Here is a 21,749-nt window from a genome sequence, read left to right as displayed (position 1 = left end):
TTCCTATATCATAGCGCCACCCCTACATCAAAATATAAAATCACTTCTCGCCTTGACCATCCCCATAATATGTGTAGGATATATATGTGGATGGTTAAGGCGAGAGGTGATTTTATTGCGAGAAATGCAAGAAGTAAATTATAACCCTTGATTATTTTTGACCTATGGTCTATAATCAACATGACAATATTGTAATATTGAGCTTTTCATTTTAATGGCATTTAAGACAAACGGGTATATATGTATTTTTCTTTATAGGAACCATTTATTCTAATCCGACTATGAAATCCCAAATTTTTAACCAAAATCATATATTAATGTCAAACATTTCAAACATTATTTAATTAGCAATGAATCATCACATGCCCACAAATTATTCATAAAACTTCAATTACTTGTTATATTGTAAAATATATAGGCTTTGTTCTTTGTTTTATTTGTTTTTTTTATTGATAGAATAATTGATTTCATAAACAATTTCAAAGTTTTATACCTACATTAAAATATCCATTTGGTAATCTATTGATTTGGGTTTAAAATTATGTTAAAAGTGTACTATATTAAGAATAGAGGTATATTTAAATTATAATATTTTGTATTTTGTAATTAAAATTAGTTCTTTCTTATTAGTTATTACAAATACAATTAATGTAACAATAACAATGTGATATTTCAGAATAGTTGTTGTGTTGGAGAACCTAAAACATTAGATTTGGAATTGTTTGTTATTGCTTATTATTAGGCATTTGTTTATAGTGTAGGACAATAGGACTAATTTTGTTATTAGTAAGAGTAGCTTTTATAGTTTTATAAACGTGTATAGGTTGTTAGTTGTATGTGTAGGTGTAGCCGTGTAGGTAGTTATGTAAATGTAAAGATATTGATTAGGTGATATATATTTGCATGTGTAGGTGATGCATATTCCCTGTAATGTTTATGATATGCATGTGTAGGTTTTTATTTATAAGTGTAGATTTTTGTATGTGTAGGTTGTTATTTATATATGTTGCTTCTTGTAACTATGTTTATGAAGGTTGCAACTGTTATATGTAGGATAATATGTGCAGTATGTTAATATGTGTATTCCGTAATTTGTTAGTTGTAACTATTATTTGTATGTGTAGGTTGTTATTTGTATGTGTTGGTTGTTGGTTCTTATTAATATGTACATTATAGTAGTGTGTAGGATTATATATTTAATTTGTGTAGGTAGATTATCCTTTGTTTCATCTTTGCTCGTGTAATATATACAAATTATAAATAAATACCCTACACATATACGTAGTAATATTTACTATGTTTGTTAAAAAAATTATACACATATCAATGTCGGTAGCATAACGGAGTTTTGTCCATAATAACCCAAGATTTGATTCTTTCATATACAGTTGTATTACATACACAACTTATCTATAAACCTACACATACCATATCTTAGTTACAAGAAACAACATTACCCAATTACAAAGATATATGAAGGAATATGTTTGGTGTAGTATATTTTCAAATTTTATGTTTTTTTTGTTATGTTACGTTATTTTTTTAGTTGTTAATGGACTGATATTTTTGCAGTTTCTAATTAATTAAACAAGAGTCAACAATGTCACACACTCACATTGTGATATTATTCTATTTTCAAAAGGATTGTTTTTTTGATTTGCAATAATTGTTGAATAACTTATTTTAATGTAGTAGTAAGAAAAAGTGAAAGAAGTAAAATGAAGATGTAATTAACTAAAAGTTTCAATGATGCTTTAAAACATATTGACGTTGATGTATTTAGTGGATAATTAATCGGACAACTATTTTTCTTTTTAGTGATTCACAAAAATATGAAATTGATCCAAAAGGGATAAAAAGATGCAATTGAAATTAATATGAAACGAAAAACAGGTGTATATAATATTTATGCATACATTAAATATACTAATTGAAAATCATATTTGTAACTTTCTCAAATATTAAGACTTACCAAATAAAAAAACACATACATCTTGCTATTATACCCTTTCAATTAAATAAATTAAAAACTTACAACATAAATTGTGATTGATTAGATTGATTTCTTGCAATAAGATCATTTCTTGCATGAACTTAAGCATATAATTTAATTTTTATGAGATTTGTGGATTTTTGTTGTTGTGAAGAAAAATGAACGCTTTTTTAAGAAAATTTGAAATAACGTGAAGCTAATATGATAGTATGTAAGTTTTTTATGTTTAAAAGAAAAAACCTCTTGTAACTGTTTTTATTTTTTCATATCCATATAAGGCCATGAGTGTGGGCTAGGAAAGGGGACGTGGCAAATTCTCTAATCAATAGGACCATCACTCCATCTAAATGGGAAGGAAATGGTTGAGCTATGGATATTTTCGTCGAAGATGCCGATATGATGAAGAGGATGGGAAATGTACAATTTTTTCAGCCTAGTGAATAACCACATTATTTAAAAAATATTATATTTTGTATTTATTATTTTTATTTATTTAAAACAAACTTTAATAAAGTATAATGTGTAAATAAAGATATAAACAATATTTATTTTTATTTGATATAAACTTTTTGTAATTTATTAATATACTTATATTTCTTTCTTAAAGAAATGTATTTTCTTATTAATTTACATTTTATTGTATTTATTAATATTATCATTTTTTTAATTTAAGGAAGTTTATCTAAGTTTATAACTTATGTCAATAAATTTAGCATTTAAAACTTGTCATCCACATAGTAAATGGTTATTTGCTTAAAAGAACATTTAAAAAGAACATTAAGACGCCTCATATTTGTAACACACACGACCTCTCTCCTAGCTTCGTTCAAAAACGACCCCCACCCATGACACCTTCCTCCTACGCCCTTTTTCACCGTCACTTGCATAGTTGCATGTATGTTTTCACGTGTAGATTTCCAACTTTTCTCTTTTCTATCTTCTACGAACGTCACAATTTATGCATTAGATATGGTTTGTGAAGTCGGAAAAGGGGTTGATGTATTAACCTTAACATTGGATTAGAGTCTATTCTTGTGTCAACTTTGGGGTTGATTTGTCTTAGACTTTTGGATTGATTGTCTGTATGAACACTTATGATTTAGGTCTTAATTTTATCTTAACAATGGATTTGAAATTGCATACGTATTTTTTGCAGTTATAACTATACGCCTTGAATATATCTTATGAATTGTGTTAAGACACTTTCAAAGTTTTAAATTGAAATATTTTAACGGTACTTGTTGAAAATTCTTTCATACACATAGAAGCATTAAAACCAATATGGTACAAGAATTAGATCAAATATATTTCTTAAAAAAGATGATCACAACATTTTAGTTGGTGGCTATTATTATAAATAGTTATAGAGTGGAACTAATACAATCCAATCAATGTTGTAAAAGTAGGTCTACAAGGCCATGAGTTTGGGCTAGGAAAGGGGGCATGGCAAATTCTCTAATCAATAGGACCATCACTCCATCTAAATGGGAAGGAAATGGTTGAGCTATGGATATTTTCGTAGAAGATGCCGATATGATGAAGAGGATGGGAAATGTACAATTTTTTCAGCCTAGTAAATAACCACATTATTTAAAAAATATTATATTTTGTATTTATTATTTTTATTTATTTAAAACAAACTTTAATAAAGTATAATGTGTAAATAAAGATATAAACAATATTTATTTTTATTTGATATAAAGTTTTTGTAATTTATTAATATACTTATATTTCTTTTCTTAAAGAAGCGTATTTTCTTATTAATTTACATTTTATTGTATTTATTAATATTATCATTTTTTTTAATTTAAGGAAGTTTATCTAAGTTTATAACTTATGTCAATAAATTTAGCATTTAAAACTTGTCATTCACATAGTAAATGGTTATTTGCTTAAAAGAACATTTAAAAAGGACATTAAGACGCCTCATATTTGTAACACACGCGACCTCTTTCCTAGCTTCGTTCAAAAACGACCACCACCCATGACACCTTCCTCCTACGCCCTTTTTCACCGGCACTTGCATAGTTGCATGTATGTGTTCACGTGTAGATTTCCAACTTTCCTCTTTTCTATCTTCTATGAACGTCACAATTTATGCATTAGATATGGTTTGTGAAGTCGGAAAAGGGGTTGATGTATTAACCTTAACATTGGATTAGAGTCTATTCTTGTGTCAACTTTGGGGTTGATTTGTCTTAGACTTTGGGATTGATTTGTATGTATGAACACTTATGATTTAGGTCTTAATTTTATCTTAACAATGGATTTGAAATTGCATACGTATTTGTTGCAGTTATAACTATACGCCTTGAATATATCTTATGAATTGTGTTAAGACACTTTCAAAGTTTTAAATTGAAATATTTTAATGGTACTTGTCGAAAATTCGTTCATACACATAGAAGCATTAAACCAATATGGTACAAGAATTAGATCAAATATATTTCTTAAAAAAGATGATCACAACATTTTAGTTGGTGGCTATTATTATAAATAGTTATAGAGTGGAACTAATACAATCCAATCAATGTTGTAAAAGTAGGTCTATAAGGCCGAGTACTCTTCGAGTACTCGCTACAAGGTATGGTGCCGAGGGGGGTTTCTTTAACTCCGCCTAGTTATTAAAAATTGTTCAAATGTGTTCAACATCAGCCAGAAATACATCTAGTAGGTTAACTTCGGCCTATTTTGACTTATAAATACAACATAATTCGTATTTCTATAATATTAAAGAACGAATATCATTTTTTTAATTAATGGTTAACATTTTCTAGAATAATTTTGTATTTAAAAATGTATTTCTTTTATTTATATTGATATTCACTTACTTTGTTATAAATATTAGTAAACTTATAATATTTGAAATATATATATTACCCAAAAAACTATTTTTCTTTAAATTTATCACGTCCGAGTACTCTCCGATTACTCCCCGAGTACTCCGAGTACTCCCTCCAAGGGGGTCGGGTTCTTAGGGACCGCCTAGCGACTTTTGCAACATTGAATCCAATAGCCACTAACAAGCCAATTATCCAATTATCGTCGGCGCTAGCGCAAGCATTGATGACCAAATTGCTTATGCAAATCCTAAGCAACTTACAATAGCATTTCAATATAGTAACAAAACAAAAATCACTATGTGTGATACTGCTAGCTGTGATGCGAGACCCCTAGGGGCTCGGCCCTTTGGACCCTGTATAGGGGTTGTAGAACCGCATGTTCGTTTGTTCATGAAATAAATATTCTAGAACAAGCTTGTACTCTACACCTTCTTAATCATACCAATGTTTAATGTTATTTTCCTTTAGTCTTAAGTAAATCCAATTATAGTTAAATTATCATCATGACATTAAAAACTCCACCACTTGTATAAACACCAATTAGGGTTATGTTTAAACTTTAAACACAGCTAACAACTAATACACTCGTTAACATAAACTCATACATTTGAGTTGTGGTGGTCAAAAAGATATGGTGTACAACAACACAAGTTGTCTAATAGGCACGTGGTTGGATGGAGACAACTTGAGATATTACTTATGAATAGGTGGTATATATCAAAATGTTTGTTTTAACTGTTCAAGTTCACCTTGTAATGAGTTTCTTTAAATACATGTTTTAATATATATGATAACAATTATTCATACACGTACAAGATGTATACCAAAAGGCTTGTAGCCTAATGTCTTTGTTAAGGTGTAGTCTCTCCCAAATGGTAGGGGTGTACACAATGTGGTTCAGTGGGTTTGGGGCTAAAACCAAACCGAAAATCTAACTTTAAATTTTTTTATTTTTCAAAACCTTTCAGTTTCGGTTTTTCAATTTTCAGTTTCGGTTTTTCCGGTTTTCCGACTGGGGCAAAAATATTATCAACACCTTGATGGTTTTTCATGTGTGTCCTCTTCAATATTAGTCATGACCAGTCCCTTAACATTTTGTTTGTCAACATTAAACACCAGAGTGTTGCCACTTGATGTATCCATCTACAACATTAATGAGTAAATTAAAAACAAAAATTGATCTATAAAACTAACCAACATACAAAATATTTATGAGATTAGCTCCTAAAGACATAGTTAACATCCATATCTTTTAATGGTTACAGTTTGGTTTGGCTAGGTTATTACTGTTTTTTGGTTTTATTCGGTTTGGTTTTTTCGGTTCCTCAATAAAGACCAAAATGAATATTGCGGTTTTAATAAAAATTGAAATTGAACCTTCGGTTTTTAATTCGGTTTTGTTTTTTATTGACTTTTTTTTATTTTTTCGATTTCATGCATACCCCTACTAAATAGTGAGATTTTAAATCACATAATGAACAAAAATGGTGTAATAATGGTCTTAGTTGTTTACTTGTTTAGTCACTTGTTGTGTCTATATCCTTGAAATGTATATTTAGTTCCCCCAACTTTCCCGCTAATGACCAAATGCACTTTTCTACACATTGATAGCTATGGATAGTCGGTTCCTAGCAAGTGTCATTAGTTTTAGCATCATCAAGTCATTTTAGTTTAGTTAAGAGTTATTTATGACCAAATATAAATCTATTTATATGCATTGACATGAATTTGAATATGTGGAACTAACGCTCATTCAAGACTATTATCATTTTCTGCACAAACAAACTAGAAAATTCGAGGGGGGAGAGCCCCTTTGGTCGCAGGGGTATGGGGCAACACCTTGGTGCAAGGTTTAAGGAGTTGAGCCTTTGGTGGGGGGGGGGGGGGGTCTCGTTGGTTTATCAAGCTAATGTTGATAAGTTCTTCATGTTAGGAATGGAAAAAAAACATGATAATATGATAAACGTATAATTATATGCGTACATGTTATATCATTGAGATTAGTAACCACATCAGAGAAGGATGTAGATGACATGATTGCCAGCTTAGTCGAGTTTCCATTTAGGGTGTATAGTTAAAGATGGAGTTAGGTTCTTGAGAGGAACCCGGTATTAGGAGAGAGGAGGCACATGAATTTCTTATGTGTGTGAAATTAGGTTATGATGTTACTTTATTCTATTTATATATACGCCTAAGAGGAAACCCTTTATTAGTTAGTAAGGGTAATACATCATATCAACAATTACCAAGCGAATATATAATAAGGTATAATTAATTATTTTTATCTATTATAATATAAATGATAACGATAGTCATATATATATATATATATATATATATATTTATTCTTACAGTTTAAACGCCTTTGATATTTCCCATGACAACAAAAAAAATCTAATTATCATATTTAAATGTCTTTGGAAATGGTTAATGTTTTGACGTGGTTGCTCTGTTTACAAGTGGTAACTGATCACCTATAGGTTCTGAAAATCAGCAGAAACTAGTTTGTTGGTAGAAACTATGATTTGTGGCAATTGGGATCAATTGCAACTACGTGTAGTGGTCACTACAAACAATAGTAATTTGGGCTATTAGCAACAACTTGGGCGATTATATGTTATTGATAGCTAGGGGTGTTCTTCGGGTTCATTTTTTGGGTTACGGTTTTTTTGGGCTGGGTTATTCGGTTTCAAAGTTTTAAATCTTAACCCGAAACCCAACTCAAATCTCTTACGGGTTTTTCGGATTCGGGTTTTTTCAGGTTGGGTTAATCGGGTTTCGAGTATCATAGAAAACAAAAAAAAATACAATTACAAATTTTGTCCTTTAAAAAAAGCCAAATTACGTTTCGTATCCTTTTTTTAGTTTCTTTGCAAGCGGTGTCATTTAAACATTTTTTTTCTACACGTTATGTCATTTACGCTAACTGGGTTAGAAAAACACAGTTAAATACCCTCATGTGAGGCGCATGTGAGGGCATTTGATCTTTTATCTGTACCTGTAAACAAAAACACTTTATTAGTTTCCCCCACCCTTATCACAGACACTGGTTTCATTTTCATCTCCATCCTTTTCAATTTCCCCCAAATTCAAAACTAATTCAGTTCAATTCTTCATCATCCACCACACCAAAATCAAATTAATTCAAAACCCAGATCCAATCTCCATCCAATCATCAAACCCATCTCTCAATTCCCCCAAATCCCCAATTTCTAGGGTTTTTCAAATCCCCTAAATCCTCAAATCTCCAATTCATCCTCCGATTCGATTCAATTCATCAAATTCAACCAATTCCCCATATCGATTTTCAATATTAGCCAATATTGTCGCCTAATTCATTCTAATATGAAGGAGTTAATTAATTAAGGTTTTGACGGTGGTGGTGGCAGCGGCCGTGAAGTGGTGGAAAGGAGGCGGTTTCCGGCGGCGGCCGTGAAGTGGTGGTGGAAAGAGTGCAGTTAGGGTTTAGGGTTTGTGAGAGGTGAGTGGTGACGTGGGTGGCGATGGAACCGGTGGTGGATACACAGGCGGTACGGACGACGGTGTCTGGGCCGTAGGTTAGGATTTTGGCGATGGACTCGAGCTCGGTGGCGGCGGCGAAGTGGGTGTCGCGGTCGGAGAGTTTGTTCAGCAGACGAGGGTTCGTGTTTCAGGTCACGTGGGTGTTTGGTTGGTGGTGGCATTGTGGTGGTGGTTTCTCTGTGGATTCCGGCAGCATTGCCTGCGGACGGAGTAAGATGGAGGTCCAGTGAAGAGGATGAGATTTGATTTATGGAGATTAAAAAGAGGGGGAAACACTGATAAAGGGGTTTTGTTGCAGGTACAGACAAAAGGACAAAAATGCCCTCTCACATGCGCCTCACGTAAGGGTATTTAACTGAGTTTTTCTAACCGAGTTAGCGTAAAGGACATAACGTGTAGGAAAAAATGTTTAAAAGACACCGCCTGCAAAGAAACTAAAAAAAAGACACGAACCGTAATTTGACTTTCTTTAAAGGACAAAATTTGTAATTTTGTCAAAAAAAACAAAAAATTTAAAAAACTACAATGCTAAAATTAAAACAACATATTTTCTTTGTTTATAATACAAATAATCAAATAACAAAGCAACATAACTTGATAAAACAATTCAAAAGAAGAGTAAAACTAACTCAACCATAATCATATTCAACAGGGCGTGATTTGGTTGTTCGATTTCAGTTGCTATTAATAATAAACGGAAAACATAAACTAATAATAAACAATTGATTCATAATAGTTAAAATGATAATAGTCGATTAAAGCCAGATTCTGATAACGTTAGTGGCTAAGATTTAGCATATTATATCTAAAAATATATTTAATTTTAAAACTAAAAGTTTATTTGGGTTGACTAAAAACTTATAAATCAAACCCGAAAGGGCCGAAAACCAACCCGAATTACTTCGGTTCGGGTAAAGGTTAGTCTTTTCTTGGGTTCAGGTTCCGTCACACCTTCATTCTAGGCCTAGGGGTATGATCCATAGTTGGTACCATATTTGTAAATAAATCAGAGTAACGGGTTATAGCAGAAGTCTTTATAAAAACATAAGGATCGATAATATAAAATATTTACATTACAAAAGACGAAACAAAAGTCTCGTTTAGTATTTACTTGTTTTTAGTTTAGAAAACCACCATGTTTTAATATTTACACAAAATTATCCGAGCCCTCGGATTCTAGAGCTTCTTCGTCCTTCAAGCTCTAATCTTGATTACCTGCAAAATGTTATTAAAATACGTCAGCAACGAATGCTGGTGAATATGTGATGTATATAAAAATATACATCTTTTTAGCATCAAATAATCTCTAAAAACTGCAACTTCTATCGTATAATATAGTTAAAATAACTACTTATCATGTTAAAATGTATTTTCAGGTGAATCCAAGCCTCAAACGAAGAAACGAATGAAAAAAACAAAGAAAAACCAAAGAAAACAGCAAAACATGGGGCTGTGCTTCAGGAAACATGGGGCTGTGCTTCAGGAAACATGGGGCTGTGCTTTTGGAAACACGGGGCTGTGCTTTTGGGAAACACGGGGCTGTGCTTTTGGAAGCACGGGGCCGTGCTTCTGGTCACTTTTCAGAAAAGACAAAAAAATCTACAAGAAAAGACAAAATAGTGAACAGCTGGACACGGGGCCGTGCTTTTGGAAGCACGGGGCCGTGCTTCCCTCTCAGAAACGACAAAAAGAATTAGCACATGTCATTAAAAAGCACGGGGGCGTGCCTCAGGAAGCACGGGGCCGTGCCTACCTTCCAGAAACGACAAAAAGAATTAGCACATGTCACTAAAAAGCACGGGGGCGTGCCTCAGGAAGCACAGGGCCGTGCCTACCTTCCAGAAACGACAAAATAAATCTGGCATATGTCATAAAAATGCACGGGGGCGTGCCCACTAAGCACGGGGCCGTGCTTCTCACTCCAGATTGCCTATAAATAGAGGCTCTTGTGCCATTTGAAGAGTGTGCCTTGAAAAGAGTTCTATCTGATTCTCTCTTATAAAAACACACACTAACACTCACATAGAAGGTTTAGTGAAGAGTTTGAAGGCTTGGAGGTCATCACCATCAACCATCATCATCATCATTAATAAGGAAGCTTCATCTACATTTGGTTAGATTGTTCCAAGTTTAATCATGTATTTGTTATTATCATCCATCTTAATGTTTATCATCATGCTCATTATAAGCTAAACTCCATTTACCATCTAAAATCTATGAAGAAACTTTGTTTTACTTGATAATTATATAAAACATGTGGTTTAGTTTGGTAAAGTACATGGTTATCTTACAATTATCTTTTGATGAGAAATGTTTCACCATCTTAAAATACTAATTCAAAGTTGGTGATTGTCAATTATATTGGCAATCATTCATGATCGATTCATGTTCTTGAAAGATAGAAACACTTTGATACATTATCGAAACATGGATCCTTATATTGTACTTAGAAATGATGAGATATAAGTTATGATGTATTTCTCTAAACCTTGGTAATCCAAAAATGGCTTTGCTTAGGATATCAAATTAGTTAAAGAAGTCATATGTTAATGGAATGTGTAATTATAACCTACATAAATCAACCAAGGGGAGGTTGTGTGAGTTAACTACAACCACCCGAAGTTGTTAGAATTGATATTTGAGAAATCGAAGTCAATTCTAATCATTCTATTTTACCAACTGCTTGTCTACTTAAATTGACATTCTCGGGGTAGCATGCTATTAAGCATAGGATGGACTTAAAAATATGCATGCTATTATTCATTATGTCATAGAATTTGTTCACTCCAAAATGAGGATCATAATTCTATCATATATTATTAGGACAAGTCTATCACATGTTTAACTATTAACCATCAAGGAACAATGGAGTGGATTCTTGATATTAGATGGTAACCTTCGCATAATTGAATAACTCGTTTAGAATCTCTTGTCTTTGTCACCTATATATTATATATATAAGTATTTACATTTTATAAAAAGTTCAAAAATTAACCCCAAAATGATTAAAACCTCTGATTAAAGTAAAACAACGATTTATTATTAGAAACCTTTGTGTCCACGGATCGATACTTGGTTCTTACCAATACTATTCTACATATACGACAGGTACACTTGCCTATTTTGTGTGTGTTTAGTCTTTGTAGAAATCACTTTTATAAATTTAAAACGCGATCTTGTGCAAAAGCTAAATATCCAATCTACCATCCTTTTATATTTTACAAGCCGCACGCGCAAGCACATCAATATGCTGAAGCTAAAATATTTTCTTTACTTAATTACCCCTCAAGACCACGTAAGTATCGGCCCATCTTGGCTTAGGAATAATCAAGTTAAAACAATCATCATAAACTCGAGTCTCTGCACTAGGTCACCTCAGCGAAACACCGCAGCGTTTATGACATAACTTAGGTACCATAAATATACACATGGCCATTCCCCACTGGGACGTAACTTAGGTCCGGCCCATCGTGGCTGGAGGTCGTGACCAAGCGTGGTGCGATGTGCCCACCGCGTTCCACATATGTAAGGATCCAGACAAACGTATACCATAGCCTGAGGGCTGGCTTATACTCTTATTTATAATGTTTTTAGAGACACATAGCCTCATGTAAAGTTTTACACATAACACGTTTGTTTGTTTGAAAACAAGTTTGTAAAAGTGGGGCGTATTCACCTTTCAATGGGATCGGCTTCCAACACCGTCCGTTAGTCTTTCCTTCGATATCTCGCACCTATAGTACGAGTATAACATTCATTAGTCGGATACACGATCCGGCTTAAGACCTTTAGTCTCATTCATCTCGATAAACTTTTAGTTCATTATTTTACTTTAAAACCTTTAGTTGAAAAGTAATATTGATAAACTTTTAGTTTATAAAACACGACGTTTCTTCTTTATTAAGAAACGTATTTCTTTATTATTTAAGTATACTCATTATACTTAAATAATATATTTCATAACAAATAATAATTAATTATATATATATATATATATATACATCTATATATATTTTATCTTTCTTTTCTTTATTTTCTTTGTTATATCTTTCTTTGTTTATCGAGAATAATTCCGACTCGGGTATTAAGCCCTTATAATATTTTATTATTATTTTGGTCGGGTATTATGCCTACCTTGCTTGGCTTGGAAACACCCTAGACACTTGGGCAGCACTTCGACGCCGCTCAATCAATACTCTTTTCTTTGCAAATTCTTCCTCTTCACTTGGCACGCTTTTCGAGACACCAATACTCTTGGCACGCACTTTGAGGAAATTGCCGGGTCGTCGGGCAGCACTTCCTTCTTGTTCGGGATGTCGGGGAGTGGCACAAATATCGAGGTACTAGGTACGTAAAACGGGGTTTCGGGGCACGGATTTCGAGATGGATCGTGGGCACGCTTTATGAGGTAGAGAGAGAAACTAGTGAGAGAGTAAAGCATGTGTTTTTGGTGTGCAAATGGGAAGAGCCGGAGGCTGCTATTTATAGACTCGAAATTGGACCCCATCGCGCTACGCGATGGGTTCCTTGGCAAGCCCATCGCGTAGCGCGATGTAGGCTTGGTGAGTCACATCGTAGACCTGCCACGTGGTGACACGTGGCAGGCGCCGAGCCACGTGGCGGACGTGTTGCCACGTGGCGGCAGACGTTGCCACCGTGTGCCACGTGGCACACGTGTCAATATCTGTCAGACACCCCATCGCGATACGCGATGGGTGTCTCTCTTGACCTGTCGCGTAGCGCGATGGGTCAAGAAAACAGATTTTTCCATTTAGTCCCTGGAGTTTAGAAATTGGCATAATTGGTCCTTTTACTTTAGAAATTGACATTTTTGGCCCGAAACTTACGTGATGTTACAGGTTCTTCAGGTCAGGTTAGTTTGGGTACAGGTTTTTTCGGGTTGGGTTTTGGGTTTCGGGTAAAAGTGACAGCCCTACTGCTAGCTAAAACCAATAATCAGCATTACCTATATTTTTGTTGAAGGAAAGAGTTTCTTTTTGAAGGTAACTTAATAACTTACAATCGATTTAAAAGTTAACGAAAACACTTTTTTCACAAAGCATTTGATTTCTAACTAAGTGTTATGGGGGTTCCTCATCTATAAAACAAATGTCTTTGGTCTAACCACCATTGAAATACTTTAACTTGAAAGTGATTATACATGATTTAGAGAGATATCTATAAACCTTTGTAAACTACAAAACCTACACATTGGTACATAAACACCTTTCCTATTGAGGTGGGTGCGAGCCTAGAAAACGCATTTATGGTTGAATCATCAATTAGTCGTAAGGAGTGACTATCCTAATATAAGAGTGTTATGATAAATCATGATTTTCTCGTAGGAGTCTCTCCAAATAAACAATCAAAGAACTTGGAAGTCATGAGTTTAATGACGACTAGCATTTTTCTAGTCGTGGCTAATCTATCGGTAAATAACTATTCCAGATAAGCTAGACGCTTAATTTACGTGTGTTAGAAGCTAGAGTGCAAGGATTTTCAGCATGGTAAATTTGGCCAAAGGTAGAGAATGAGAAAATTAGGGTTAAAATAATAAATTTGATTCCAATATATTAGCTTACTAATACATAAAATCTAGATAAAGAATTGTTAGCGTAAAAGATTGGCCATCACTAGCTGCATTAGCTCACTCTCACTAGCAAGAGATGTGGAGTGTGTGAAGAATATATCTTGTGTGTAGGGGGGTTATAGATAATAATTGGGTTTATTTTGGTATTTTTTATGTATCTTAGGTGGTGCCGGAGGCGCCGGTTGTGGTAAGGAAACGACAGTGATGGTGGTGGTGGTAGCGGCAATGACAGTAGTCAGGTGGTGGTTGACAGGTGGTGTTATCTAGAGAGTAAGGTTGAAGAGGAATGAAATGAAAAACAATGGGGGTGGGAAGGATGGATTTGATGGAATTGGATTACTTGTGTAATTGTTGATTTCATTTTATTAGCCAACCAAACACATCTTTTTTTATTCTCTCACAATCAGTCATTTCATTTTTCATTCCGTTCGTGTCTACCAAACGCTAACTTAATTTTTAGACAACAATGGTAAAGAAAAAAAAAGAAACTAATTCAACACAAATTTGTGACATTCGATTGTTACAAGCATCAAAAGTGTTACGGGTGAATAACAATCATGAGTTATTTGTGAGTGACGATTATCTAACTATCTATATAATTGGCTACCATAAAATCTTATGTGTCACTCTCACAATGCACCCCAGCCCTTATAGAGCCACCATATTGCTTGATTTTTAAATGGAGGCGTCTCATTGATTTAACTTTATAAATCTCGCGGGTCATGGGTGTCACCTCGGACCTTAGCAGTTACATCACGGGTCATAACAACTCTTTCCCTGTATCCTTGCTCAAACCCTAACCATCTCATGCCGTCTCTCCTTCACTCCAATTTCGTTCAAATCAGAAAAGCTAATCGAAGATTTATATCTTCCTACTTCTCCATCATCATCTTCCTTTCACAACTATCGTGTATTAATTCTCTAAATTAAGCGGTTATTGCAATCCGGTGCATCGTCCCACCGTGTGTTACGCCAGAAAGAGTTATGGTCTTGTGGTGGCACAACGGCAGTCAAGTGACAGTCGGTGGTATGGTTCCTCAGGGGAACGTCCAAGCTAATGATGCTTAATTGTTCAACTCACATTCAATCCTAACATAAAATTCTCTCTTAATCTACTAATATTTTTACTTCTTAATCCATGTTATCCATTAGTCATGGGTGAAAATGGTTTGACCCATGAGTTACAACATTTTCAATATATTTCAAGATATTATGCACACATTAATGATCATTTACAACAATTTACTACCTAAAATATAATTATTCTCAATGTATACCTTACTTTTTATTAAAAAATTCAACATTTTTTAACAATAAGGGCTCATGAATTAACATTTTTAAAGTCCTGCAATTTATGTTTTTTCTAGAAAAATTATAATCCAAGTTGTTTGTGTTTTGGAAACCATCAATTCCATATTTTTTTATTTCATTAATATTTATCACACACTCATTTTCAACAAAATAGATAGAGATCATATACATAGATAACTTTTCATGATAGTTACTTTCATATAACATGTACCAATTCATGCTATGTATTTATAATTCTTTGGTTTTATTACGGTTGTGAATTCGTTTGAATTCGTTTTTACTGTTTTTTGGAACTCATAGCAATATTTAATCATTTTCTATGTTTTTTATATAAATGTAAATTTGAGGTTATGTACTTTTTATTATTTGTATTATATATTTAATTTTTTTTGTGCCTTTATTTCAAATAATTGACTTTATTAGTTTTTTTATTTAGCAAATCCAGTATGTTACATGGGTTCAATAGCTAGTTTATTTATAACAATATTATCTCTCTTTTATTCACAACCACTCTATATAATATACATAACGCAGTCACGTAATGTGAATGATCAATATATAAGGTAATAAGGACAAATATGTTTCTTGGCGATTTGTGTCCCCTACCCTTCCCAAAAAGCAGAATGAAGATCCTATTAAATTCGCTTTTATTTTAATTTATCACTCATTAAGTGATTGATGACATCATGACAGTGTGCTAAGGAGTGGACTAGTGACCATAAAATGGAATTAAAAGATTAGCCGACACTTGACAAGTGACAACACCTATTAATGGGCTTAATTGTCTTTAATACTCACCCAAATTATCTTTAAAGCCCAAACTAACGTATAAGTATAGCCAAGCCAGACATATACGAATCGGGTTCGGGTTAGAAACCGACCCAGTTTGAAAGCCAAACCGGTTAAGGTTACAAACTGGTTTTGAAAAACGAAACTCCAAACCTATCTAATCGATTCGGGCCGACTCAGCCGAATTACAAAGCGGTTCTGGAGAAAAAAAATATGGTTTTAACCAGTTTTCTACTACTTGTTCTGGTTACAAACCAGTTTTAGAGAACGGGAAAACGAATTGGTGCCAAACCTATGGGTTGGGTACTGGTTTACCAGGCCCAAACCGGTTTTTTTACACCTCTAAGTGTAGCTTCAACCACTAAATATCAACTAGACCGTCTAACTTTAGTATCTTTTTTCTAACAGTTAAATACATTGTATATCGTGAGAATTGAACCTTTGATCATCAAATTTATACCCAAACTACATTAACATCATACCAAAGTGGGAATGACAACTTTAGTATCTTTTACATCGTATTCTATAAAAGGCCATTATATATATGAATATTATACCCCCCCCCCCCCTCCCTCCCCGATGTGCGGTAATTATGTCATTCAACTCTCATCACTTTCCTACCTATGCTATATGTCTCTATTACAATACCTACCTATTTAAATTCTACCCACCTTCATTTTATTAAGATACTTCTTTTCGCATTTATTACTAACTTTTTCTTTCAACCAAACAATGAATAAATATCCGGAGTAACTCAAGGGTAATACTTGATCCTATACGTCTACGATCGTAGATAGCACTTAATGACTCAAGCCTACGATCTTCTGTTTCGAGGAAAACTTGTCGCCCGAAGGCCTAGTGCGGTAAAACCCAATTAGAATCGGGCTCGAATTTGAGATCTAGTGATCTTCAACCTAAATCTTCACTTCGCCATCAATGTCAAGTGAGCTAAAGCTCATTTTCTTCAACCAAGCATTACTAATATAGAAAAACGAGATTAAAGGAAATGATACAATTTAAAACATAACATTTACTTTAGTAAAAGTGTAATTGCATATGCATGCGTCGGTAATGGTCTTTTGAGCTAAGGGTCTCATTAGGAACGATGGTATATTCCTAGTGATAGAGGTAACGGTTACTCTCACCCACTCTTCTCAAACGATACCAATAATTATGTTATATGTGAGCTTTTAATATGTATATTTCTTTGTTTTTGTTGCATATAAACAAATTTATGATCTCAATTTAAAATCACAGAATAATAAATATGGTTGATGGTCCATTGATAAATGTTAAGCCTTTAAAACATATGTGTTTAGAGGTCTTGAAATCAAGTCTAACATAAGAAGAAGATTGAAAGAAATTTGTGTTTCAAAAATAATTGAAGATGAATAAATCGTTTAGTGTTCCAAGAAAAGTTTAGAAAAAAATAAGATTTATATTTTATTTTGTATATAGGTAACTCACATTTTATAGAGTTATAAATAAATAACACTACTACAAGAATAGATGGCAAGACGGATCAAACAATCATATTTTAGGTAGTGTTTGGTATTTAGAATCCACATACATGATGGAATGAATTAATTTAAGGGAATAAAAAATTGGTGTTTAGCCGGTTAGAGGAATATAATCAACAATTACATAAGAAATCTTGTTTTATCAAAACTATCCATTTAAACCCCCATTTTTTTCGTTTCATTCTTTTTCACCCTACTTTCTCAACACACCACTTGACCACCATCACCGCCACCACTGTCACCACCACTGCCATCGTTGCCACCAGAGCCATTGCCATCGCCATCGCCACCACCACCGCCGTAATTGCAATGATTATATTTGGTAAATTTTCTTAATTTTGAGGTAAAAGTAATTATGTCATTTTTATTTCATTATCATGCCTCTTTTAGTCAATCAAACTGCGTTATGTAATGATTCATTTCATTTCAATAGGTTAAGGAAGCAAGACAACATAATGACAATGATCATTTCATTTAATTGTCCATTTTATTTCTTCATTCATTGCATTTCATTTACAACACAATATCACATACTAAACAGACCCTTAACGCGTAGAATGGATGATGTATGTAACTACAAAAGTAGTCAAAACTATTTTTAATATGTAATGACATTTTCAATTATTTAAAAATAAACTTACTCGATTGAGAAACAAGTTTTAACATTATGCATATATGAGAATTTTGTGACCGTATGTCCCATATTGTACTTTAATAAAATCCATATAATTTTATTTTAGTAATGTGTATTTTATTTGGTGTAAAGTGTAAACACATGAAGTGGTCACGGTTATAGACTTTTAATGGTCAACATTGTGTTTGGTGTCTACAGTGTTATAAACTTATATAGTCGATGTTAAAACTTAAAAGACTAGTACTACTTATTTAATTTCATTTAATTTTTCAGTTATTAAAAATTACATTTTTTTCTATATTTGAGCAACTTAAAAGAATCAATTGTGGTCTAGTGGTAGGAGGCTTGGGTTCTCCAGTGAAGACTTAAGTTCGAATTTCATTTGCGTCACATTTTGGTGGATATTGACAAAGAATGATTTAAGCTAGGCATTGTGCAAAGGTTGTCGGTTCGAACCCTAAGCCCAGTCGAGTTTTCGTCCCACCGTGTGTTACGCCAGAAAGAGTTATGGTCTTGTGGTGGCACAACAACAGTCAAGTGACAGTCGGTGGTATGGTTCCTCAGGGGAACGTTCAAGCTAAACTCTGAAGCCAACGTGTGCCCGATTAAGACATGTAACACCGTGAAAATTTCGAGTTCAAAGTATCAACTTTTCAAAGTCTATGGACTAAAATTGCCAAAATCCAAACTAGAGGGTTAAAAATGAAAAATTAGTTTTCTTGACCCATCGCGCTACGCGATGAGTCAGAAGAAACTCCCATCGCGTACCGCGATGGGATGTCTGACAACGAGACACGTGGTGCGCCACGTGTCCACACGTGGCACAACGGTCGCCACGTGTCCCGACACGTGGCCACACGTGGCGCAACGTCCGCCACGTGTCAACACGTGGCACAACGTCTGCCACGTGTCGACACGTGGCAGACCTAGGGTGTGACTTACCTGGGCTACATCGCGGTACGCGATGGGTGCCCAGAAGCCCATCGCGTACCGCGATGGGACATCAAATTTCGTCTATAAATAGCGGCTATGGGCAGATCATTTCCACATCCCAAAATCTGCTCTCTAACCTCTCTCTAGAAATATCACTCTCTCTCTAAAAATCCTCGTAAAACGTGCCACGATTTCCTCGATAAGTGTGCCTCGAATATCCCGTTTGTGTACCAACGTTTCCTTTGAGTTGTGTTACCCTCACCCACATATCAAAGAAGGTGTTGTTGGAATGGCAACGAGTCTCGATAAGCGTGTCAACGAGTATTGAAGTTTGGTGTACTCATTTGACAATCGAGAAGTAAAGCAGTGTTGGAGTGTTGCTCAAAGTCCCTAAGGATTTCGGTACGCCACTAAGGTTAGGCGTAATATCAAATTCAATATAATTTAATATTATATTCAAGGCTTTGGCCTTAGGTCGAGGTTATACTCGATACCTCGATAAAAGAAAAGAAAAGAAAACATAACAAAGAAATAAATAAAAGTTTGATTGTTGAATATAGTGATAACATATATATGTGTGTAAGTATATATGTATATATTCTTTGTTATAAAATTATTATTTAATGAATAAAGAGTATTCTTAAATAATAAAAAGATTACGTTTCTTGGAGAAGAAGAAACGTCGGGTTTTGAATATAAACTAAAGGTTTATAAATTTACTTTTAAACAAGAGGTTTTCAAGTAAATAAGAATTGAACTAGAGGTTCAATCGAGGATTGAGATATAAGACTAAAGGTCTTAAGCCGGATCGTGTATCCGACTAACAAATATTTATACTCGTAACTATAGGTTCGAGATAAAGAAAAGGGAAAGACCCTTGGACGGTGAGTGAAGCCGATCCTAAAGAGACAAGGTGAATACGCCCCCAAACTTTTAAACTTATTTTCAAAAGAGTCAACTTGTTATATGAAATTGTTTACAAGGAACTATGCGTTCCTAAAACCGTTATAACTATGGGTATAAACCTAGCCCTCAGGCTGTGGTATACATATGTCTGGATCCTTACATAGGTGGTACTATGCGATGTATGGGCATGATCGCACCACCCTTGGTCGTAGGACGCTCTCCTGCAGGGAGTACGACCGATGTGTATATTTACGGGTACTTAACTAAGTCGAACGCTGCGGTGTTCATGAGGCGACTTAGTGTAGAGGCTCTAGTTTATAATGTGTTATTTGACTTGATTATTCCTAAGCCACATTGGGCCGAGACAGGCGTAGTCTCGAGGGGTAATTAAGTAAAAGAAGTTGTTTTGCGTCAGCGTGTTCACCAGCATTCGTTGCTGACGTATTTTCTTACATTTTGCAGGTGAATAAGTTTAGCACTTGGAGTATCGAAGTGCTATTGATATATCCGATGGCTCGAATTTCTTTTGTAACTTAATATATAAACATGATGGTTTGTAAATATTAAACACATAAATATTTTGTAACTTAAGCGGGTGTTATAATCCTGTCTTTTGAATATATATGTAAATTACACTTTCGATCATTTATAAGTCTTCCGCAATTTAACGTAACTCTGATTTATTTACAATTACGATACCTACTTATGGGTCATACTCCTAGGCCTTAGACGAGGGTGTGACAAGACAACATAGTCCGGCCAAAGTGGGGCATCGGGGCTCTCCAAATTTGGAGAGTGAGGTAGCCTAAATACAAGAAATTCGCCGTTCTAAAAAATATGTATTACTATTTTTTAAAACGATGATTTTCGCACTCTCTAAATGCGAATAGTTTCGTTGTTTCACTTTGGCTGGACTATGTTGTCTTAACCGGGGCCACACTCGCTTCAGAGTTTGGCTTGGGCGTTCCCCGGAAAACCATAGCACTTAACATTCGTGTAACAACCAGAGCATAACTCTCTGACATAACACACAGTGGGACGAAAACCCAGGTGAGCTCGTGGTTCATGCTAACAACCTTTGCATAACACCTAGCTCAAATTCTTCATTGTCAATATCCACCCAAAATGACACAAATGGGAATCAAACTTGTGTCTATACTAAGAACCCAAGCCTCCTACAACATGACCACAAGTGAGGGATAAATAGGTATTAATATTTAGTCCAAACTTGATTGTTTATCAATTTTGTGATAAATAATTTTTATCGCTAATCTCTATTTATAAATCTGCAAATTCTAGATTAGTAACAATCCTATGAGACTAAATTGGGAGAAAACTAACTCAAAAACCTATAAATTATGTAAGTACAACATTTAACTTGCGTACTTACACAAGATTTACTAACATAACTTACTTTTATGTGTGGCAATTGACTCAAGGTATATATTTTTAGTTTGGACTTTGAATAAATTGTTATGGGTACTCTTGGGTAGGTTAACATACCGAATTGACACATTTGAAAGTAGAAAAAGAAAACCACGGATCAAGAAAGTAACAAAAAAACAAATAGTGGATCGTCTCTAGCATAATAGGAAGACGACGTTTCATTGTCTATTTTCTTGTCTTTCATTTTTCCAGTAACCTGCTAAAAGCTCAATCTCTATTAAATTGGTCTCGGGATCGTCAATTTCTCTCATAAATCGGTATG

This window comes from Bidens hawaiensis, unplaced genomic scaffold, assembly GCF_021521415.1.
Source record: "Bidens hawaiensis isolate Kalapana, Puna unplaced genomic scaffold, B.hawaiensis_p1.1 tig00013988_1, whole genome shotgun sequence".
NCBI classification, from domain to species: Eukaryota; Viridiplantae; Streptophyta; class Magnoliopsida; order Asterales; family Asteraceae; genus Bidens; species Bidens hawaiensis.
The sequence above is the reverse complement of the archived record's forward strand: the minus strand, read 5'-3'. Positions refer to the sequence as shown.